General features: G+C 46.3%; 1 long non-coding RNA gene across 2 annotated transcripts in view; it reads left to right on the top strand.

Moving 5' to 3' along the window:
- LOC130834142 (uncharacterized) overlaps positions 1-5,905 on the top strand; it is a 41,155-nt gene extending 35,250 nt beyond the window's left edge. For both annotated transcript variants that reach the window (XR_009048574.1, XR_009048573.1), the window contains exon 4: positions 5,606-5,905. This is a non-coding gene — a long non-coding RNA (uncharacterized LOC130834142). The remainder of the gene's footprint in view (positions 1-5,605) is intronic.
- Positions 5,906-20,226: the final 14,321 nt, after the last annotated feature.

Raw genomic sequence — 20,226 nt, 5'->3', positions numbered from 1 at the left:
CTGGACCATTTTACAAGATCCAGGGAGGCACCAAGGAGGGTCTGCCAAATGAGACAACCAGGAGGTCATCAGCACCATGGGTGGGCGGGAGGCTGCAGCAGCAAGGAGAACAGAAGGAGCAGAGTAAGGTGAACGCTTCGCTAGAAGAGAAACAGAAGAAGCTCTCTGTCCTGAGAACAGTTAAAGCAGTTGTACAGAGTGAAACCGTTCAGTTCATGTGATACGATATATCCAGGGGAGTCGTGTGCTCATTGTAAAGCTGGGCAAAGCAAAACTGAGGCTCAGAGAGGGTGGAAGACTTGCTCAAGGTCACACAGCTGGTGAGAATGGAGTCTAATTTCAGGGACTTGGCCTTAAATTCTAAAGCCAAGAGGTGAAACGTATACAGGAGGAGACATGGGCTCAAAATTAGAAAGAATATTTTAGCAATCACGAGTACCTGATGATGGACTAAACGAAAGTAAGGAGGCCCCTGTCCTGGGAATGTGCCTTCGCAGCCCAGACAAGCAGCCTCTAGGAGGAGGCATCACTTCATCTTGTGTACACAGGTTTACATAGTGGATGGTGAGTGTCTCAAAATTTTGTTTATTTTTGAGTCTCCTAATTTACAACAGTGCCTGCGATATCGTGGAAGTTTAAGAAGGTGTGCTGGCCGGCTGGCTGGGCTTTGAGGGGATCCTCGTACTAAGGAATTAGACACATTATCTGTGCTCTAAGGCCCTTCCCTGGTCTGAGTCTGAACTCTGTGAGCCGCAGCTCTGATATCTCCAATGGGAGTCAGCTCTGAGCGTCAGAGGCTGAAAACAAGCTGGGCAGATATCAGCACAACAAGAAGGAGCAGGATGGGGACCTAGGCCAGGAGTCAGTTCATCAGAGACCAGAACCACGCCTGGACCAGGGAAACAGAGACCCGGCACACAAAGGGCTTCTAGAAGCATCAACATCTAACAGCAAGTGCCAAGAGAGAACTGAGGTCCTGGACACGGTGTGGTGGACATGAGTCAGTCAAGTCCTCAGGTCCTGCTTTGTGGGGTGAGCTGGCCAGTAGCTTGCTCTCCAAGAGGCTGGGCCACGTGGGCAGTTCCCCCACAAATCCCGAGTGAGCCCAAGTGTCGTTCACCTGGAGATGCTGGGAAGGAAGTGAAAAGGGCAGTCTTGGGGAGCCTGAGCCCTTTCTTCTCCGACTGGGTGAGGCGAGACAGGAGCGCCTTTGAGGATCCTTGCAGAGCTGCTTTGGAAATGAAGGGCCAACCACAAGGCACGTCACACAGTTTACAGGACTCAGCGCTCAAAGCAAAGTAGTCATGTTTGTGACGCACCTGACCTTTGCAGGATGATATGGAAGCCCAGAGAGGGCGAGAACCTAGCCTAGGCCACACAGCTAGGAAACAGGGAACTTGGAGGGAAGCCCAGACTCCCAGGGTTAGGAAAAGAGGAGGGAGCTTCTCAGGTCCAAAAACTTCTCAGTCATTCTTTTCTACTTGAAGATACCAAGACCAAAGAGAAGACATTGATTTAGAATCAAGGCAGGCTTTTTAGAGCCGGGGGACTCATTTGGAGGGAAAGAAAGAGTTTGTCTGTTGGGTCGTGTTCCTTGATTCAGGGTGTAGGGCTCACCCCACAGCACCTCTGGGTGTGTGGAGTCCTCAAAAGGAACACGGCTTGAGCACAGTGTGGTGTGAGGGAGGAATGCATGCATTGCATGCGGGTGTGTGCTTGTCCTATTCTTTTTAGAGGATGCTGCAGGGAACCCATCCTGTGAGGGTACGGCAGGCTCCTGGGAGCTGGATCCCAGTTCTGCAGGCTGCACATCCCTCTGCTTCAGTTTCTCAGCATCAGGCCTGGAGCGTGACCTCCAGTCCCTGGGAAGTGCTTTGTTTTTCACTCCCTGCCCCCACCTCTTTGTTCCTGGTGGAGCTAATTTGGCCCAGTGGTGGCTAATTAGCCCCAAAGGCAAGGAAAACAATGGCAGAAGTCCTGGACTTTTCCTCAGCTGGCTTCTCTGTTTTTTTAGGAGGTGGGGAAGGGGTGGTGCAGGGGATCCTCACTTCTTAGTCCCCCTTCTAAGCTGTTTCCTTGGTCTCTTTTTAAACTCACCTGTTAGTACTGTGACATCCTTAGAGTGTCCACAGTTGCCCCAGTCACCACCAGGACCCAACTGCGAGAAAGCTGTTTTTAATTTTCTCTTGGGCAGTAAACTGCTGTTCTGCTCTGTAAGGGAGGAGAAGGCCAGGGGACCGCTAGGTTACACCAGATGCCCCGTGGTAACATTCTCCCAGAAGGTCCTGCCAAGCCGGTGTGCTGAGGCCCTGGCTTGCCCAAGCTCAGAACATGCACCCGAGTTGTCAGGTTTCCAAGCTTCGTGCTGCACTTACACGGACCATCCATCTGTGAAGAGGGCCATTGTGGTCTCTACAGATTGGGGCCCAAATCTGCCTCTGAAGGTCACCCAGGTCCGCTTGTTTGTGGGCTCTTGATCATAGGAAAGATAATTTTTAGACTTTTTTGTTTTTACTTTAAGTGTCTTCTTTTTTACCTCGGGGTCCAGAAAGGCCAAGAAATTCATCTGAGTTCCCAAGGGGGTACCTAGGACCCTGATCCCTTACAACTTTCAGCAGGAACCCAGGTAGTCTTGGTCAGCTGGCATCCACAGTATGGGAGTAGGGGCCTTGGCATAGCAACACAGGAGTAAATCTGTCTGGTGTTCCCACCCGCCCCCTCCATTCTCCCTGCCTCAAATCTCTAGAGTCTCTCTGGAGCCTGGTTTCTGATTTCTCCTTATTAATTCAGTGACCAGAGACCATACACACCGACTCCTTTTTTTTTTTTTTTTTTTTATTGGTTGTGTTGGGTCTTCGTTGCTGCATGCAGGGTTTCTCTAGTTGCGGCGAGTGGGAGCTACTCTTTGTTGCTGTGCACAGGCTTCTCAGTGCGGTGGCTTCTCTTGTGGAGCATGGGCTCTAGGAACATGGGCTTCAGTAGTTGTGGCACATGGGCTCTAGAGTGTAGGCTCAGCAGTTGTGGCACATGGGCTTAGTTGCTCTGCGGCATGTGGCATCTTACAGGACCAAGGATTGAACTTGTGTCCCCTGCATTGGCAGACGGATTCTTAACCGCTGAACCACCAGGGAAGTCCCCACCCCCACTCTTAAAAAGTTACACACTGTAGTGGTTGAGATGGAGGTGTGGGGTCACACAGAGGGTCAGGATCCCATTTACGACTCACTAATGACAAGGTGCTTGGCCCCATCCTATGACTTTTTCGTGCTTCATTTTTCTCATCTGTAAACAGGGATAACAGAACCTAATTCACAAGGTGGTTCTGAGGATTAAATGAGCTCCTATGTGTAAAATCCTGAAAACAATGAATTATCATTATTTTTGCTTCCCAAAAATAAATGGCTAGTGGTGTAATTCCAGCACCTTTGGTCCCTGAGAGTGAAAAGTATGGACAGTGGCTTTCTGGATCCTTCCTGGTCTAAGATCATTTCAAGGTAAGTATGACAGTTGGACCAATGAATCTTCTGTTCTGTTTTTGTGTTTCTCTCTCTTTTTTTTTTTCCTTCTCTCACTGGCCTCTTGCTAGATGTTTTAGTTCTAAGGTGATAATCAGCTAACGTTACTGACTAATCAATTTTACCAGGAATTTTTTTAAAAGTGTAAGAATAACCAGTCACTATACAGGAATGATATAAATATAAATAAACAGGAACAATACAATAGCGCATCTCTCTATGTGGCATACGCAGTCTCTAAGGCCAACCCCAGTGCCCCCTCCTGGATCCACGGCCTTGCGTCATCCCCTCTCCTTGAGTAACTTACTTCTGACAAATAGAATATGAGCAGAGTGAGGGGGCATCTCGTCCCTGATTAAGTTACACAAGACTGTGACCCCATCTCTCTGTCTCACAACTTTAATGGAGCAAGTTGCTGGCAGTGTTGGGGAGGCCCCCAGGGAAAGACATGAGGATGACCCAGTCTACAGCCAGAGAGGAACTTCAGCCCTCAGGAAACCCAGGCCTAGACATGGCCACTCTGAGCTTGGAAGCCATCCTTTTCCAGTCGAGCTTTCGGATGAGACCTCACCCTGGCCAACATCTCAACCGAAGCCCAGACTCCAGCTAAACCTGCCTGGTTTCCTACCAATAGAAACTGTGAGATGATAAATGTGCTGATTAAGCCACTGAGTTTGGGATAACTCACTACCCAGCAGGAGGAAACTAGTAGCATACACTGGGTTATCTGACTTCGTGGCTTGCATCATTTCTCAGAGAGGTTAACTAACTCCTGCCAGATCACACAGCCAGGAGGTCATAAGCCTGGCACTTGAACCTACATCTCAGCTGTTTCTCAGAAGAGGTTACAGGATGTAGGGTCCTGGACTGTCTCCTGAGATTTCCTTTATGCATTTTAGCTTCAGTTTTTAGAATGATTCCCTTGCTTTCATCATATGATGTAGGGAAGAATCAATGCTCACTGGCCCCCAGCTTTGCCAGGGACACTGCACACATTGTCACACCCAGTCCTCCCAGCTTGGTTACATGGGTGCATTGTACCCAATGCACTGGCTTCCCCAAAGTGGGTTTTGCAGGCACTGACCCCTCAAAGTGGTCTGTGGAGAGTATCCTGGGGCCAGAATATTTGGGCAACACCAAATCCCTCTCTCGGTGACTCACTATGTATGCAAGTCCAGGAAAGTCTGGAAGAGTCACGGCGAGGACCTCTGCCTGATGGTTTCTACTGTGTATCTGAATCCTACAGACTCTTATCCAGCTCACCTCCCAAGGAACATTTCACAAAATTCACTTTTGGGAATGCTGGCTTACAGGCACTTTTCACACTTGTGTGTGTGTTTTTTTTTTTTTGTGCTCTATCTCACACAAAAAATTTGTAATGACAGAATAGCATTTTCCATTTTACAGATGAGAACACTGAGCGCCTGGGAGTTGTGACGTCATCACAGACCACGTCTGTCCTGGGGCTGGTGGCCAGTCTCTGCAGCATTTGCTGTGGTGACCACCCCCCACCCTCCCTCCTTCCTCCCTTCCTTTTCTAAATTTCTCCGTTGGCTCTGCTGTGTCACGTTCGCGTCTTGCTTTCACACCACTCCTCATCTTCTCCTCTTACATCCGAATCCTCATCACCTATCTTGTCCCCGAACACCAGCGTTTCAGTCTGTGCTCCCCCTTCACCCCCTTCGGCCTCTCACTGGGTGAGTAAGCCTGAACTTACCCCTGAGCAGTGGGGATGTTCAAGCCCATTCCTCTTCCCCAGGCCCTCCCGGCATTCAGATCCTTACACACAAATCTTCCATATCCCTCCTTGGACTCTGCCAGAGCCTCAGGTTCAGGCTAAACAGATCATTCCTTCCATACCCTTCCTCAAGCCTTTCCTATCTTTTGCGCGACCTTTTCACACTGGGCGACATCGAGTGCAGGAACCTGGGAGGCATCTGAACTCCTCCTCCCAACCAGACTGTTTCTACCCCATCACCTGGGCCCTCTTCCTCAGGAGATCCCTCACTTGCTCCTCTGTCTGCCTCCTGGGAGCGTTGCCTTCTCATTGCTACCCACTGGTCCATCCCCTCCTCTGCTTCCTCCCTCAGGATCCTTCATACGGGCAAGCATGCAGGCTCTGTAGCACCTCAGCTGGGCCCACACTCTCTCCACAGCCGAGTCCCAGTTCTGCAGCACTGAGTGTAAGTTGCCCTTCCACTCCCCTCACCGTGTGGGATCTTAGTTCCTCAACCACGGATCGAACCTGCACCACTCTCAATGGAAGCTCAGAGTCTTAACCACTGGACCGCCAGGGAAGTCCTTTTGATTCTGCAAATTCATGCCTGAGAATCCAGGCTTGGGAGAGACTGTAATATATGAAACATTCTTTAGACCTAGAGATGTCTAACACCACGTTATTTATAATAAAGAATGTTCTCGAAAATAGAATACTGGTCAAGTTAGTGACTGCATATCCACTGGAAGGAGTACATTAAAGTGATGAATAGAAAAATAATATAGCAACTTTGTACTTACTAGAAATGTAAATGACACGAACACAAAGGAGGCGAGTTGTTATAAGTTGTATTATTTTAACAGTTAAACAGGTGGAGAAAAGGCAACGAGAAAACACCCGACCATCACTGTGATGGGCTTAGGGCACTGAGATTACAGGATGATGTTCTGGTTCTGCCTTAAATTAAGAAAAATTCTTTGTAGTTTGTTTATACTTTTTTTAGAATGAAAAACAAATATTTTTATTCAGTGTCATGCTGAGATTTTTAGATAAAGGAAGAATTTTATTCTCTGGCAGTGCTGAAAAGTCCAGATTGGAGTAGCAAACTTCCAGAACATCTGGAAAAGTGCCTGTGCCTCCCTGCTCCCCAGCCCCGGTCCGTGCATAGCTAAGGCCTCGTGACAGTTCTCACTGCACAGGTGGGGGGTGGAGGGGCAAGGAGAGATCCGGACCCCTGGATCTGGAGCCAGAGTGCCTTTGTTTGCTTCTCTGTGCCTCCGTTTCCTTCTCTATAAAATGCATATAAAAATCATGTCCATGTCATAGAGCTGCGGTGGGGCTTAAAGGAGCTTCTCCAGGGAAAGCCCACTGCAGGGGGCTTGGCAAGTAGTGAGCGCCCCTGGCAGATACTGTTATTATTACTGCATGGCCTATGTCTCTGTGAATTCCGTGGGGGTCAGGGTGTATCCTATTTATATTAACCACCTTAGCTCTTCTCTTTGTATTAATCTTTATTGGAATACCATTGCTTTACAATGTTGTGTTAGTTTCTTGCTGTGCAGCAAAGTGAAACCAATCACATGCATACATATATTCACTCTTTTTTAGATTTCCTTCCCATTTAGGCCACCACAGAGCACTGAGTAGAGTTCCCTGTGTTATACAATATGTTCTCATTAGTTATCTATTTTATACAGAGTAGTATATATACATCAGTCCCAATATCCCAGTTCACCTCCCCCCCATCCCCCCTTGGTAACCATAGGTTTGTTCTCTACATCTGTGACTCTATTTCTGCTTTGCAAATAAGTTCACCTCTAGCATTTTTCTAGATTCCACATTTAAGTGATATTATATATTTGTTTTTCTCTTTCTAACACTTCACTCTGTACAACAGTCTCTAGGTCCATCCACATCCCTGCACGTGGCACTATTTCACTATTTCGTTCCTTTTTATGGCTGAGTAGTATTCCACTGTATATATGTACCACATCTTCTTTATCCATTCCTCTGTTGATGGACATTTAGGTTGCATCCAACCACCTTACTCTTTATACATAGAAGGCCTTCAAAAACCATTGCTGCTGACTCATCAAGTTTAGTGCCCTGGAAAGAATCTCACGTTTTCCAAAGCGAAAGGGGGCACCTAGGACCTCTCCCCAGGGCGTTGCGGGCCGGAGCAGAGACTCTGGGGATCAAGGTCACTGGCAGCCCGGGAGCAGGGCAGAGGCAGGACTCCAAGTTCTGCAGCCTTGACCCAGTGCTCAGCACCCTGCTGCCCTTGAAGTACAGCCTCAGCCTTGCCCAGCCCTGGTTGGGAAACCAAGAGCTTTAGATGCGATCTTCTGAGATGTGACCCTGACTCTTGCTGCCTGAGAATAAAGGCTGATTAGGGCTCTTTTGTGAGAGGCAGCTGAGTGGAAGCTGAGGGCTGCTTCCCCAAAGGCTGGCCTGATCACTGGCTGGATTTCTGAAATAAATGCCCCGCCTATGCCCACTTTTGTAATCGGTAACATCCCAGACTTCAGCAGGGGGTCTTCAGCTCTCCCTGACCCATGTGGGGACCATTGTGATCTTTGGGATCATTTTAAAATGTCTCCCCCAGCTCTGCCCCTAAGTCTGTGCTCTCCAACATAAACCTCACACTCTGAGGAAACAGGCTCCAGGAACCCGACTTCAAAGCTTGGCGATGTGGGCTCCTTGCAGAAGCACCCGCAGCAACAGTGGACTTGAACCAGGTCTGGGTCGGGCTCCCGGCCGGCGCTCCTTAACCTGGCAGCTATTGTGTCCAAAGTCATGGGGCAGCCACAGATGAACAATGCACCTGGCAGCCCACGAGGTCCTCTTTCAAAGCAAAGTTGCTCTTGCCAGCCGTGCCAAGCAGAGGGCCGGCATACACAAACAACCTATTAATTTTTTCCAATATCAAAGAATTACACTAAATGAAAATCATATTTTTTTCTTTTTTTATAATGAATGGAGTATAACCACATCAAAGGAAATATTTACACAAAAGAAAGAACAAGTCCTCCTGTGATCCTAGCCCTCTCAACCACCATGATCTTTTGGGTGCCTTTACCTCTAGTCTTTCTGTTTTCCTTTTTATTTAATATACTTGTCATAAGTATATAGAAATGTGCCTCTCTGTTGCTTGTTTTACATCATTATAGGCACAGAGTTGCTCTATCATCTTTTTATGTATTGTGTTAAGGAGTGTAGAGCCTTCTCTCAAAGTGACGTGCTGTGACAAACTCCAGTATTTTTCTTTTTTGGAGAGTGATGTGCTATTATAAATAAGACTGGTGAAGATCCCTAGACTATGACATGTTTCACTGTGCCAGAATTTATGACTTGTTTTGTTTCCCATTTTGATAAAGCTGCCATTTTTCTTTTTCTTTTTTGTCCAAAATGGAGAATCCAAATTCATTGCCTGTAGACCTGTGTGAGACAGCTGTGTTCCGATAAGATGCTTTTTTTTCATATCCCAACATTTTATTAGGAAAATTTTTAAATGTATAGGAAAGTTGGAAGAATTTTGGAATAGACTGATTCAGGGTGACCTTTGAGCGCCAACATGCATCTTTGAAGATGCTGAGCAGCAATTAACCAGTAGATACAGAAATGTCTGTCGTCTCCCAGCTGGTGCCCCTTGGACATAATAACCATGGCAATTTATTGTTATAAGAATTTGTAGTCTTTACTATTTTTCAAAATGTCTTGAGGCTTATTTTCTTATTGGATCCTCAACATCCTCCAGGTATAGCCAAGCAGATGTTGCCAGATGTTCTCTGTACATTTACAGATGAGGAAATGCAAGATCAGAGAGGTTAAGGGGACCGCCCAGGGCCACAAAGCAACACAGATACCATCGCAATACCAGGGCTGAGCTCTGAGCTGAGCCATACTCCTATGGAAATGTCTCCCCTTAATTAATTTATTTTTGTTGTTGTTTACTTTTTAAAAATAAATTTATTTATTTATTTATTTATTGGCTGCATTGGGTCTTCATTGCTGCACGCAGGTTTTCTCTAGTTGCGGAAAGCAGGGGCTACTCTTCATGGTGATGTGTGGGCTTCTCAGTGCAGTGGCTTCTCTTGTTGTGGAGCACGGGCTCTAGCTACGCAGGCTTCAATAGTTGCTGCACGTGGGCTTAATACTTGTGGCTTTCAGGCTCTAGAGTGCAGGCTCAGTAGTTGCTCTGCAGCATTTGGGATCTTCCCAGACCAGGGCTCAAACCTTTATCCCTTGCGTTGGCAGGAGGATTCTTAACCACTGTGCCACCAGGGAAGCACCTCCCCTTAATTTACTAACTTATTAATTGATGACAGGTTTTGTACGCCTCTTTCGGCTCCCTGATTCTGCTTGTCTGTGACTTTGGAGCTTTTCAGGAAGGCAGGGGCATGTGTCATCACATGAAGTCCAGTCGCTGTAAATGCCAACGTGAGGATTCAAGACCAGCTGCAAAGGGATTTCAAAACCTCCGTTGAATTCCTGCACTTTTCTCAAGATACAATTTATCTTTGCCTGTGTAAGTCGGGCTCATTTAGACAATTAGACCCCAAAAGTAACTGTGCACGTGAGCTGGATAGTATCCTTTGGAGAAGGATCCAGGAAGGTTCTGGATGGTTCTAGAGGCAGAGGATTCACTCTGGAAAAGTAACCACCAGCACCACCCTCTCTGTGTCTCCTGCCTAACACTAGCAAAGACTGTCCCCGCCCATGGCTCTCATGTGGATTGTCCCCAGGAACGGTGGCTTCCAGAATGTCCCATGCTGCAGCATCCCCGTCCCACCTGGGGAAGTAGGCTTCGATGCTCAAGAAGGCACTGTGGTGGGACTCGGAGCCACATCTGCCATGCAAATCTCCCCTGGGATGTGGGGCAGGAGGAATCCTCACCGGATCTCACGGGCTGCCCTTCCCCAACTTCCTTTTTTTTAAATTTCTCCGTCAGAGCAAGTCAACTGTCTCCAAGCTTGCTCTAAAAACACATTTAACATGCACCAAGAGCCCACTCCAACACGGGCATCGTTATCCCATTTTACAGATGAAGAAACTGAGTCTGAGAAAGATCAAGAGCTGTGACCATCTTGGAAGAGACAGCTCATCTCAGAAGTGATCTCACCGGGGCTGGAGCCCACTTCCTTGGGCCCCTAAAGCTGTTGTTTTCTACCTGCCACGGGGCCTACTTTGCATCTACAAGAAGAAGCTTGCACAGTTGGGCTCCCATCCTGCCTGTGTTGTCTGGACTCTGGGGCCAGTCTTATTTTGCATGAACAGAGCTGTCCTGGTCCCAGCGATCCTTTGCTGGAGACCAGAAGCTAGAGCCCAGGGTCCTCCAGGCATGGGAGCCCGTGGAAATCTGCACTCAGGCCCTGGGCTTTGAGGATGGCTTAGCTTTTTCTACAGAATACTGCCCTCTGCCTTCTGCATATTCCACAGTAGCCACACTTAGTTTTGTCTTATTTTGTTTTTTCTCTTCAGCCTCCAGAAGAGTGTTCAAAGTAAAGAATAAAGCATGAGTGAGTACTGAAAGCCACCCGGAGACCTCCTTTACTGGGGCCATCTGCCTGTCCTTGCCCTTTGGAAAAATCAATGAATTTGATTTTTGGACAGGTGAAAATATTCACTGGAACACCAAGGGTGAACAAAGTCCACCCTCCCATCCCTCATTGATTTCTCTGAAGTTGGCCAGATGTTGTCACAATTTCCCTGTAACAGGAAATGGGGAAATTCTGAAAATAGCACCCCGGAGCTGGTAGCCGCAAATGCGACAATTATTCCAGGACTCTTTTCAGAAACAAACACAAATCTTATAACAAAACCTATTGCACCAGTAGAAATACAATGGAGACCTCTTCATAATCTGGAAGTTCGTGGCTCGCAACTTCATACCTTCAGCTAAATGATGGAGAAGCTCCCACATGGGCTCAGTTATGAAATCCACAGTCAAGTCAGCCTCCTCCTGGGGCTGGTGGGCTGGGAACTGCAGTCAGTTTTGATGGAATAGAGGACCCCTAGATAATGAACCTAGAACGCTGGAGACTGGGGAATGTTTTGTCCAAAGTACGTGTCTTAACAGCTCACACGTGCAATTTTACTCTTCACGGAGTAAAGAGGGATTCAGGCTCCCCCAGGGCCTCTCTCTGTCTCTCACTCTCTGTCTCTGTCTCTCTCCCTCTCTCCACACTGTCACTTGCTAACCTCTTTCCTTTAGCCAGTAGCCTCAACTTTATTTTCACCACATCATTATTTTGTGGCCCAGACATGCCAATGGGACATTCACATTATTTTGATGAGAATTTTATTTTATCGTGAGGATTACAGGCAAATGGCATAACAGCTTTCTGTTCACCAAGGAATCTCCGACAAGGGGGAGAATAGCAGATAATCCGGGGAGGGGGAAGGGCACTGGCTTCTACTGCACTCCTCCTAAATCCAGGTGCTTTACATAGATTATCTCAGATCAGTTCATCCTAGGCAACAGCCTGGTGAGGATCGTCATTCAATGGACAAAGAAAGGGAGACTTAGGGGGGGTTGAAAAAGTTACCCAAGACCTCAAGACCTGAGCTTAAAAGCATGCAGACGCAGGGGCCAAAGTCCAGAATCTTTCCACTGACAAAGCACCAGTTTTACATGCAGAATACCTTGAACTCTTAGACCAACTCCCAAGGCTGCAGACCAGCAGGAAGAGGAGTGAGGGAAGCCACCTGGTGTCTTGGGGCTGGGATGAGGTCCACCAGGGAGCCTTGGATGAACCAGAACCACAGCAGCTCGGGACTCGTCTTCCTTCTCCAGACGCGGCGCTCCCCTTGCTCCGTGAGAAAGTACAGCACTGACAGTAGGAACAACATAAGCCTTGCCTTCATTAGGCCACAGCCTGCCCACTGTGAACCACCCAGGCCCTCCCCTAGCTATCAAGGTATGTAGGGCTGAGCTGTGTCCTGCAGCCTCCATCAGGGAACGGCAGATGTCATTCAGGCTGAGTCTGCGCCTCTGGCTGGCTAATCTCCCAGGTACAAGAGTAAACAGAGAGCTCGGGACACCATATGTCCCTGACTCACGGTGCTGGCCGGAATCACTGCCGTTCTCCGTGGCATATGCCTTCCTGGGCCCAGGTGGAAGGTAGGTCAGAGGAAACCTGCCTGAAAGTTACAGGCAGAAAGATTACAGACGTAAAGACACACATAGGGAGTGGGCATTGGTTAGTCATATCCTAAATGACGTTTATTTTTAAAAGCAGCTTTGTTTTCCTAGACAGGGTTCAACTTCAGCCATTCCTTCCAGGGGCCAGCACAGCACTGGCCACCACAGGCCCTCAGGGGCTGTGAATGGAATCAGAGGATTGCCTGCCTAACCCGTTTTCTTTGTTTATCAGTCTGGAATTTCACTGCAAGTTGAAAATGAAGCTGACCCTGGTTTAGTTGAAAGATGTCCTCTTCAGATGGGGAAGTGGCATCCTGGTAGGATAACTGTTTCTTCTGACCTCTTCAGAGCCCCCTAAGCAGGAGAACCAAAAGGGCAATCTTGGAGGTGAGGGTCTTAGAGTGGGCTGCGCCGGGCCTGAGAAAACTAGGCTTCTTCTGGGGATGTACACTTAGCGCTCACTAGAAAGATAATGGCGCAGGAAATTTCTATCACTCTATTCTTAGTCAGGCTGTTATACTGCTATACTCTGTTCTGGGAGTAGAGGTTGGTCAAGGCCAGAGTCTCAGGTGTAGGATCACAGGAGTATTGAGCTGGAGGGGTTGGACCTGTCTCACTCATTTCCTCCCTGCATATAGACAGTGCAGTAACCTGCTTAGGGTCATATGGTTGGGAGAGTTCCACGAGGATCTAGAGGTCTCTCAATGGTTCAGCACTTTTCTTGAAAGAGAGAATCCCGTGGGGCCTCTAGCCCGTCAGTCACTTTGAGACCTTGGGACCCCAGCGGTGGATGTCTGCCTTTCATGCTGCAGGCCTGAGGACCACAGCCTCTGCTCAGCAACTGGAGTCACAGAAAGTTTAAGAAGGCTCCAGAGCAGGGACAACAGTCAAAGCCACTCTAGACCAGATCTGTTAATACTATCAAGAGCTTTTCAGTGTTCGTGGCAGAGTCTCAGTCCCTATCCCTTCCAACCATGAAAAATCTGGGAGGTGGGTGTTAACACCACGACACGGATGAGGAAGTTGAGATTTTGAAAGGCCAAATGAGCCATCCAAAGGCCCGCTGTTAACTGGACCAGGATGGAATTTGAACTTAGCCCAGAATCTAAGGCAGTTCCGGGCTCTACTCATAATCTTTAGAAGATAGTTCTCAGACAAAAGGGATCTTATGGCCACAGAAGACAGACTGGGGGTTTAATGTAGGTGCTTAAGATATTTTGAAAACTTCCTGTTCCTGGGCAGCAGCTGACAGGTGGGGCCAGATGGAGACGCCCACAGGAGAGCTCACCTCCGCTCAATACTCTTCCCAACCTCCTGTCCTGCTGGTCCCTTCCAGGAAGGACATGGGAGTTTCCCAACTTTACTCTTTGTCTTTTCTGTAATCAATTCTGTAGCTTTTCTTCTAAAGCTACAATTCCAACTCAAATTCAGGTTGTTGGTAACACAGGTCCATGATGGAGTTTGTTGTTTACTCTTTAGAAAGCTGGACTCAATCACTTGTCCAAGAGAGTGAACTTACTTGCCTTTAAGAAACAGAATCTTAGAAAAATGTTCCTCTCAGAGGATGCAGGAATAAAATTCCATGGCTTCTGGCCCAGACGAGTAGACTTTTATCAAGGAAGGAGAGCTGGTGCCCAAGTTCCAACCAGCCCCACCCAGGTTGCTGCTGCTGGGGACAGGCTGACCGGCCACACGCCAGCAATGCATTCACTTAGAGGTGTCTTCACCACATGGGGTGTCTGCAAAAGAAACCACTTTGAAAAGGCTTATGCTAACATCAGCCAAGTATGCTGGAGTCCCCAAATCACTATCTCCTGTGTGACTTCTCATCGGAACTTTGTATTTGTATTCTCCATGGCCTATGTTGCATCTCCACAGGCAGAACCCTCTCAGCCGGCACACTTTGGGGGATGCTATCAGCAGCTCAGTTCCCCCAAGTAGTCCCTTGGCACTTGCCTCTCCACTCCCATGCACAAGGCACACAGAAGTTCCTCCTGGGAGTACTTCCTTTCTGCTTGAGGGCTTTCTCTGGCCTCCTGAATCAGAGGAAGTCAGGAACCAAAGCCTCCCGGAGAGTCAATACCCTGTCCCCTCTCCTTGAGCTGGCGTGATCCTGATTCACCCTCTGCTTCCCCCAGAGGGCCCTGCAGGGCGGAGCCCCACCGACACAGCAGTAACTGTGCAATTTCGTTTTAGCGCTTTCTCTCCCCTGTCTTACTCTGCACCTTCCCTACCGTTGTTCACAGGGTCACCTTCCAAAGACACTGCTTACAATGAATCCTTCTTTCAGAGCTGGTTTCTGGGGGAACCCAAAGTAGCCTAGGGTTCAGACTCAGCATGTTTGGGACATGCTTCTCTCCCTCTGCTTTTCCCAGTAACAATGCCCAGCAGCTCCTGAACAAGAGAGCACATGGATCATCTTTTATTCTCTTTCTTCCATGTTAGAAAGCTCATCTTTCAACTGGTCACTGATTCCTAAGAATAAACCTCTAAAATTCTCTCCAGTTGGCTCCTCCTTTACTTCCAATCCTCTCTAGATAAAACCCTCCGCCAAACTTTGGGCAACTTTAATAGCTTCCTAATTCCTCTAAGTATCTTTATATCATCCTCTTGTCAATCTTTTCTTCATAGAGTCACATGACTCATCTTTCCAAAACACAACTTTGACCACATACTGTCCTGCCCGGAAGCTTCTGATGGCTGCCTGGGGAAGGCCCAAGCCCCTGGCTCAGCACACCCTCCTGAGCAGGACCCGATGCAGTCCTCTCTCCTCAGGCTTGACCTCCTCCCACAGGGAGCCCACCAGACACGCTCTGCTTGCAAGTCTCCAAACCAGCCACCTTTGTCAACATTGGGCTCTGTACATGCTATTTCTCGACCTTGGAAGGCCTATTCACGTCTTTTTTTGGTCTGACGAATTTTTATACATCCCTAAACAGCCTAACTGAAACCTGGCTTCCTGCCCCTGGCAGCGGGGAAGAGTTCATCTCCCTTCACTTCCCCTTCAGGTTTTAAAATCACATCGGGTGCAGTAGATTCTCACAACTCACGTCTTTCTTGCCTCTTGGCTGTGCGCTCCTCATGGCTGGGAGCTGTGGGGTTTCTGCATTTCCTTCACAAGGCAGTTTAAACCCCACCTGATCTTGTGCCCACCAATGGCATCCCAGCTTTTCTTCATGCTCCGCCCCACCTGCTAAAGTCATTGCCTCCTTTCCCCATGCTCATCCGCTCCGGTCCCGCCAGCCTCCAGCCCATCTGGAGTGTCTCCTCCCACATGATTAACACGTTGTTGCTCCAATATCACTTTGTTTAGGAAAACACCAAATTTACAGTGGCAGTCCATGCGCCCACACCTCCCTCATACTCTCCTCCTCTCTTTATTTTTTCCATAGCCCCCCATGGCTTAGAGCCTGTGCTAAAATTCAGTTATTTCCTATTTTTATTGCTTACTGGCTGCCTCTGCTTCTGAGATGATAACCTCACAGTGGCAGGGAATGGGTGAGTGCCCAGCCTATAGCATTCCCAGTTGAGTAAATCAATGAAGAGACACACGCACCCCAATGTTCATAGCAGCGCTATTCACAATAACCAAGACATGGAAGCAATCTAAGTGTCATCAACAGACTAATGCATAAAGATGTGGTGTGTATACATACATATACACACACACACACATATATATACATATACAGTGGAATATTACTCAGCCATAAAAAAGAATAAAATAATGCCATTTGCAGCAACATGCATGGACCTGGAGATTATCATACTAAGTGCAGTAAGTCAGAGAAAGACAAATATCATATGATATCACTTATATGTGGAATCTAAAAATGTGACACAACTGAACTTATTTACAAAACAGAAATAGACTCACAGACATAGAAAACAAACTTACGGTTATCAAAAGGAAAGTTGAGGGGGAGATACATTAGGAGTTTAGGATTAACAGATACCCATGACTTTATATAAAATAGATAACCAACAAGGACCTACTGTATAGCACAGGGAACTATATTCAATATCTTGTAATAACCTACAATAGAAAAGAAATCTTAAAAAGAAATAAATATATATATAAAAAACTGAATCACTTTTCTGTACACCTGAAACTAACACAGCATTGTAAATCAACTACATTTCAATAAAAACTAAAGTGAATAAATAAATGGGTACAATGTCTTAATTGTATAACTTGTGTTATACCTTAGTTGTCTAAGAACCCTTTGCAAATTACTTGCTTCAAATACATGGTCCCTTGTTAAAATCCTGGTTAAAATGGACTTTTAGTTGAATAAATAATATTTATTACTAATATTATTAACAAGTAATATTTGATAAGTATAGAGTGAATTACACAAATTCTAGAAATATAATTAATCCTAAAAAATAAAAAGAAACAGGGAAAATGAATGTTAATATTTTGCTTAGCCTAATATATCCAAACATATGTCAGCATGTAATCAATATAAACTTATTAATGAAATTTTAAAACCTTTTTTGCATATGAAGTCATCAACATCTAATGTGTATTTTGCATTCATAGCACATTTCAATTTGAACCAGCCACCTTTCCAGGGCTTAGTGGCCCCATGTGGTTCACGGCTACCATATTGGACACCACAGGTCTAAACAATTCTCAATTTAGGAAAGGGACTTGTCTGAAAGATGGGTTTTGTTTGCTTGTCTTTGTAATAAATGCATGACTGGAAATGTACCCTAAATTCTAGCACTGCAGATGAATTACTTTTTAGGGCAGCCCAACTAAATCCTATTAATGACTCATAAATCTGACTGTTACTTCTTAATCACATCTAAGCCCTGATGTAAACTTGATGCCTATGGGATCTCTCACTAGAATCCGGCCTGCAGCAGGCCCAAGGCAGCAAGTTGAGGCTCCTTTACTAATTTTGTGTAAGAACTAGTGTGTCAAGGTGACCACCCAACTCCCCAAGCACCATGATTTCTAGAGTTAAGAAGGGACCTGTGAGAAGAGGGCTGCCCCCATCTCCCCTCCCACCCACTTGTAGGTGTGCATAGCTCATCCATTAAGGACGGCTGGCGTGAAACTGGAGAAAATTGCTTGGAAGTCTTGTGCCAAACAATCACACCGCCTTGTCCTGTTTACTCCTTGTTGCCAAACTGTGAGCAACAGAGCAGGGCAGTGAGAGGTCATGTGTTATCCTGGCTTTAAGAACTTGATACATTGATTACCTGGGATTTTTTTTCTGGGAGCATTTGAGCTGGGCCTGACTTTACACATCTAATCCTCTCAACAAGGGTGGCCAAAGGAGGCAGAGGCCCAGAGAGCTGGGGGGGGGTGGACCTGTTTTCCCTATTTAATAAGAACTCGCTGTGTACTGAGACCAATAGCGCCTTACTCTATTGACTTCCCCTAAACCCAAAAAGTGAGATTCCATTAACTTTCCCCATTTCACTGATGAGGCTTGGGAAGGTTAAAAAAGTTAACAAGATCTCTGATTCTGACTTAAGTTTCCAGAATCTGTTGAAATTCATGGTGAAAGACAATACAGTGAAATGGTACAGTAATATAAAGTTGGGCATTCTGGCCAACGCTTTTACGTATATTTTTAAAAGTCCCTTTCTGAGATTCGCTTCTTCTGGTCAGATGGCGCACTAATGAAATGGGGATGGATCCTTTTATTAAACCCAATCATGGTGGCCCAGGGGAGGTAGATGGTTGCTGGTATTCTCAGTGAGTCAGGGAAACACAACCTAGGGGTCAGAAGGCTGGTACCAGAGAAAGGTTGGCTGGGGGCTCCCCTTCTGTGCTTTTCTACCACCACATTTCCCTGGAGAGATCACTACTTGCCCTGTCACCGTGGCAGGGAACAATCCTGCCAGCCCGGTGATAGCACAGGACCAGCCGGGGTGCAGAGGTGCTGAGCACACCTGTGCCAGGTGGGTGATGATGTCAAAGGAGGCGGCTCTCCAGAGCAGCTCAGTCACCTGGCCCAGGGGCGGGTCACTGTGGGAGTGGTCTGGCCCACCGCAAGCACGGAAGTCCTCTACCCTGACACCACCCCCACTCTCCCACCCCCCAGCTTATGTCCTCACCAGGGGGCATGGAAGGCCTGGGCCTGGGCCTTTGCTCCTCCTTCCAGAGACACCTGCCCCACCAGGGCAGCTGGTGCTCCCAAGCGCACGTGAGCTCACGAGGAAAAGAAAAAGATTTTTTAGGAGCAAGCTCAATAACGGAGCCGTCTACACTAGCTGCCACAGCACTGAGATGTTGAGAGAGCACTGGTAGGTCAGGCAGGCCGGGAGTTAAAGGAAGCTGAATAAATATCCTTAAGGAAACCAGGAAACACAAAACAGGAACGCACAGCCGCAGACAGACTTCAGTGGTTGAAATGGAGCCCTCGATAGAGGGACGGAATAGCAGGACGGTTACAGTGCGAGGGCAAATAATGAGCCCAAGGTCAGGTTAAGAACCTCCGAGGACCTCAGGAAGATAAAGATGGAAACTGCAAGAGACAAGGAAGACTAGGGAGGGTAGAAGGGTCACTATCCATATAACAGGAGTCCCAGAAAGAGAAAAAATCGAAAGCGGAGAAAACACACACAACTTCGGAAAGTAGGGTCCTGCAAATAAGACAGCTGGAACAAGAGGTATTAATCAGTCTTTAAAATAAAAGCTGCCTGATCAAGGACACAAAAGTGGGCAAAGATTCGGAATATTTGAGAAATAATTACAAGCGTGATGGGAAGCTGTGGTGTTGGTGGCCTGAACCCGCACGTGGCTCTTTACCACTCGCAGTGCGTCTAAGGCCAGCAAGGAACTGAATTTTAATTTTCTTTAATTTTAAGAAATTTAAGTTTAAAAAGCTAATACTTGATTCAGGTATTGGAAAACTTTTAAGTGTGCTTGGAACAGCTTGGGTTTGTGAATCTCCTCTTGCACTTGTAAATTGAAATCTAGATCCAGATCAAGTATATCTGATGTGAATTTAGTAATTATATTGAGATGCACTCAGAGTGTAAAATTCACCCTAGGTTTCTAACGCTAAATACAGAAAAGAGAGAGTAAAATATCTCATTAATATTTTTATATTAATTATATTCTGAAATTATCCTATTTTGGATATACGAGGTTAAATAAAATATGTAATTAAAATTAATTTCACCTGTATATTTTTACCTTGTTACTACGGCTGCTAGAAAATATATAAAATTATATATGTGGCTTGCATTATATTTCTGTTGGATAGTGCTGATCTAATAGATATACATAAACATATACCCACAGAGAATATTCATTTTAAGTTCTCACAGAACAAAAGAAGCTTTAACAAATACCAGATCATCAATATACATGATGGTGCTCGCTGATCATAGTGAAATAAAATAAGAAATCAGTAACAACGAGGAAGCTTCAAACATCTCTTGAGCCCATAAAAAATTATAATAAATACTACATAGTCACTAGGATTCAGAGAAATTTTTTTAAAGATATTGCCAAATACTTATAAATGAACAATGAAAGTGTCATATATCAAACTTTGTGGCTGATGCCTAAGTTACACTTAAACTTTTGCATCATTTTGAGTACATTATAGTAAATGACACATGGAAAATCAAAGACCTAAGAGCGTAATGAAACCCACTAGAAAAAAAAAAAGAATAGAATAAAAGTAAAGCAACAAGAAAGAAGAAAGTAAAAAAGGTAAGAAGAGAAATCAATGGAATAGCCCCAAATCCCCACCACAATGTGATTCTTTGAAAAATGAGTGAACAAAAGTGGATATCAAATTCTGTACACCGATACATTTTTAGACCAGGTCAAATGGACAAGGTCACAAAGGAAACCAGTGATTCTTGACTAAAGG

This window comes from Hippopotamus amphibius, chromosome 12, assembly GCF_030028045.1.
Source record: "Hippopotamus amphibius kiboko isolate mHipAmp2 chromosome 12, mHipAmp2.hap2, whole genome shotgun sequence".
NCBI lineage: Eukaryota > Metazoa > Chordata > Mammalia > Artiodactyla > Hippopotamidae > Hippopotamus > Hippopotamus amphibius.
Note: the sequence above shows the minus strand (reverse complement) of the source record. Positions and strands in the feature narration are given on the sequence as shown.